This window comes from Mandrillus leucophaeus, unplaced genomic scaffold, assembly GCF_000951045.1.
Source record: "Mandrillus leucophaeus isolate KB7577 unplaced genomic scaffold, Mleu.le_1.0 Scaffold96, whole genome shotgun sequence".
NCBI lineage: Eukaryota > Metazoa > Chordata > Mammalia > Primates > Cercopithecidae > Mandrillus > Mandrillus leucophaeus.
Genome location: NW_012110474.1, coordinates 4,785,258 through 4,789,522, shown reverse-complemented (window position 1 = coordinate 4,789,522; position 4,265 = coordinate 4,785,258). Strand labels below are relative to the sequence as shown.

The following is a 4,265-nucleotide window of genomic DNA, read 5'->3' as shown; positions in this document are numbered from 1 at the left end:
TGTACAGATTCACCACCAGTAACTCTGATGTCTTCCACCGGTAACAGTGCAATCATAGCTTGCTGCAGCCTCAAACTCCTGGCCTCAAGCAATCCTCCCACATCAGCCTCCTGAGTAGCTGGGAATATAGGAGTGTGACCATGCCCAATTTAAAACTAATGTTTAATATGCTTGTTTCTATATGCTATGTGTATAAATCAGAGCTAAGTGGTGGAAACAGAAACCCCTCTAAGTATTTCAAGCAGAGAGGGATATAAGAAAGATAATTGTATGCTTTCAACATTGTTGGAAGGACTGGAGAAGTCAGGGGTCATAACATGAGTATTGGTTTCAAGGTCACACCTCCAGAGTTTCAACCCAGAGGTCAGGAAGCTGCTGGGCAGCTGCTGTTACCACCATGGCAGCACCACCACTGCACCACTGCCTCACGCCCGCTTATGAGGAAGATTGAACTGGGAACGCTGCACAATTCCAAAAGGAACAATGCAGCCTACGTCATTGGTCATCTCACCCAGTGTCCTCCGAGAAAAGACAAAGTGAGGAATGAAGTGGGTCATCTAAGGAACGAAATTAATCCTGGTTTTTGCCTTGCTGGAACACCTGCACTGCTCTTATGATGGCCTTTTTTTTTTTTTTTTCCGAGATGGAGTCTTGCTTTGTCACCCAGGCTGGAGTGCAGTGGTGCAATCTCAGCTCACTGCAAGCTCCGCCTCCCGGGTTCACGCCATTCTCCTGCCTCAGCCTCCCGAGTAGCTGGGACTAGAGGCGCCTACCACCACGCCTGGCTAATTTTTTTGTATTTTTAGTAGAGACAGGGTTTCACCATGTTAGCCAGGATGGTCTCGATCTCCTGACCTCATGATCAGCCCGCCTCGGCCTCCCAAAGTCCTGGGATTACAGGCGTGAGCCACCGCGCCCGGCATGATGGCCTGTCTTAAAAGGATGTTTATTTTCTGACTCCCATTTCCCTCTACCTCTCTTCTATCCTGCTGCTTCCAATTCTCTTTAGCTTCTTTAAGCAACTACAGGTGGCCAGTTGCTATCAAAGACTAGGGGAAGGTTTAAAGGAGGGATAGTCATAAGATTTGGTCCTTCATTTAATAATATGTGTGTTACCTGCATCTGCTCTGCATGCAGGGGCAAAAATGAGTTTAAGATGTAATCCCTTATATAAAAACATATATACATGGCACCAGACACTGTGCTAAGCCCTTAGCATTCATTATCCCATTGACTTCTCTCAACTCTCTAAGATCAACACTGCTCTCATCCTCATATTCAGACAAGAAAAATGAGACTCAGAGAGAATGGGTAATCTTTTTAATGTCACCCAAGCTCTAGAGTTGCAGAGTCAGATTCAAACCCAGCCCTGTCTTACCCCAAAGCCACTGCCCATTCCATGACAGTGGCATTTCTTGTTATCGAAAAGTGTGGTGTTTTGCCAAGATGCCATCAAAATAACTAAAACCTAAATCTGGTAACTTCAGACTGTCAGTTCCCCACTCTCCCTAAGAAATGCCTACCAGTTCCTGTGTCATCAGCGCTTAAAGGCAGCTGACTGGCCTGGGGGTCAAATCAAACGCCTTAAGACTCCAGGGAGGAAGTACTTGCTTCTGAGTGTGGTATTGGAGACTTCCAGAAAGATTCGACATTTGATCCAAGATTGGAAAGATAAGTAAATATTGCCAGACAGAGGTGGGGCAAAGAGCATGTTCCAGGTAAAGATGCAGATGTGGGAAAACCTAGGGCCTCTTTGAGGGGTGTGTGGAACACTCTGGGAACAGCAGCAGATGAGGAGAGGACAAGTGTGTGGCACTTAGCCTAGTGCCCGGCACACAGGAAATACCGGGTACATTTTCCTGGAAGGCCTTGGAACTCATCATTAAGAGAGCAGCCTCAGAGTCATAGGCCTGGCTGTAAATTCTGTCTCTACCACTTAAAAACTGTGAGACCTTGGGCACTGGCTTATCACTCAGGTGTCCCTTCCCCATCTAAATGGTGAACTAACAGTCTTGCCTCATGGTGGTCATGAGGATCAAATGACATAGGCCCTCTTAAGTGCTCTCTCTGGCGTCCTAATTAGGGAAAGGGAGTCAGGCTGGTGGGAGCAGGGGAAAGCAAAAAGAAGCAGATAAGCTACAAGTCTGCCTTTGTATATGCTCCAGCACAGCCCTGCTGCACAAATAACTCACAATCTTCCTACACCCAGCTATCACCAGATCTTCCGCTGATACGAAAAAATCCAAGTTAGCTCCCTGCAATCTGGGCGTTAATCAGTACTGAGTGCGGCACTCTGTAGCCCCAGAACCGTCCTATAAAACGTCCAGCAAGCCTTTGTTTCCTTGCAGTCAATGCCTTTTCTGTTGAGCCTGCCCATTGCTTCCTTGAAAGGTATTTTCATACTTTCTCTAATGAATCTGCCTTTTTCTACCTACAACTGTCTTGAGACAGAGTTTCACTCTTGTTGCCCAGGCTGGAGTGCAATGCTGCGATCTTGGCTCACAGCAACCTCTGCCTCCCGGGTTCAAGCGATTTTCCTGCCTCAGCCTCCTGAGTAGCTGTGATTACAGGCATGCGCCACTATGTCTGGCTAATTTTGTATTTTTAGAAGAGACAGAGTTTCTCCATGTTGGTCAGGCTGGTTGTGAACTCCCGACCTCAGGTGATCTGCCCGCCTCAGCCTCCTAAAGTGTTGGGATTACAGGCGTGAGCGACCGCGCCTGGTCTGTCTTAGTCAATTCTTTTACCTCCCTGCCACCGGCCAGATAGTCGTCGCTCAGTTCCCCACTCTCCCTGACACTTTTTTCATGGCTTCAGTTGCAAGTAACAGCAAACCTAACTCAAACAGGCTGAAGAAAAAAAGGGACGTTTTTGACTTACTCTGGGTAAAGTCCAGAGGTAGAGCAAGCCCCACGCGCCATGGGATCCAGAGAGACAATGTGATCAGGTCTCCCTTTCTCTCTCATTCTCCACACTTCTCCTCTCTGCTTCTCTGTGTAGATTTCAAATCCAGAAGAGAGAAGCCCCCTCTCCACCACACCTACACATATTTCAGAAAGCTAAGGATGGGGCCGGGCGCAGTGGCTCACGCCTGTAATCCCAGCACTTTGAGAGGCTGAGGCAGGCAGATCACCTGAGGTAAGTAGTTCGAGGCCAGCCTGACCAACATGGCGAAACCCCGTCTCCACTAAAAATACAAAAATTAACCGGACGTGGTGGCACGTGACTGTAATCTCAGCTCCTTGGGAGGCTGGGACAGGAGACTAGCTTGAACCCGGGAAGCAGAGGTTTCAGTGAGCCAAGACAGTACCACTGCACTCCAACCTGGGCGATAGAGCGAGGCTCCATCTCAAAAAAAAAAAAAAAAAAAGAAAGAGAGAGAGAGAGAAAGCAAACAAACAAGCTGAGAGTGGCGGTGGGGTGGCAGAGGGTAGAATGCTCAGATTGGCTGGCCTGTGGCCAGGCTGTGAAATGCTCTCACTGGCTGGCCTGCATCATATGCTTACCTCTCATCAATAGCAGCACAACACTTCAGAGAGTGGGAGGGGAAGTGGGGGAGAAAGTACATTCCTGGAAAGAGATTTTGGATGGACGAATTACATTTAAATACTTTTAACAGAGTACCTGGCTTGTGATAAGTGCTCAATAAAGTTGGGGCCACAACAAGGGGAGCTTTGAATTCTAGGCCAAGACTATTGAGCAGTGGGGAGCTACTGAAGGTTTTGTCCAGAGTGGTGCTGTCAGAAGACTGGTCTGATAATGGGGGTGTGGCAGAGGGTGGAGGAGGGTGGAGAAGCTGATGGCAGAAAGATCCTCTGGGAGCTTAGTATTCAGCATCCAGGTTAAAGAGATGATAGTAGACACAGAATAAAGGGCTTCATTCAGTGATGGCAAAGAATGACAGGCTTTGGGAACCTACTCCCTGGGGTGGGCAAATAAATGTGAGGAGGGGAGAGGAGGTTACAAGCTTGAGTGTCTGTGAGGATGCTGGTCTTGAGAGGTGACAACATGCTAGCAGCCCTCACTCTCGGCGCCTCCTCAGCCTTGGCATCCATTCTGGCAGTGGTTGAGGAGCCCCTCGACCCACCACAGCACTGTGGGAGCCCCTCTCTGGGCTGGCCGAGACCGGAGCTGGCTCCCTCTACTTGCGGGGAGGTGTGGAGGGAGAGGCGCGGTCAGGAACCTGGGCTGTGCACCAGAGCTCGAGGGCCAGTGCGAGTTCGGGGTGGGCATGGGCTCTGCGGCCCCGCACTGGGAGCGGCCGG

The 4,265-nt window shown here is 49.4% G+C and overlaps 1 pseudogene across 1 annotated transcript in view; it reads left to right on the top strand.

Annotated features, from left to right (window-relative positions):
• Positions 1 to 437: 437 nt before the first annotated feature.
• The window catches only part of LOC105532473, a 19,450-nt pseudogene continuing 15,622 nt past the window's right edge, over positions 438 to 4,265 (top strand). Inside the window, exons 1-2 of the transcript XR_001004982.1 lie at positions 438 to 536; positions 1,488 to 1,617. The product of XR_001004982.1 is annotated as a 10 kDa heat shock protein, mitochondrial pseudogene (transcript). The remainder of the gene's footprint in view (positions 537 to 1,487; positions 1,618 to 4,265) is intronic.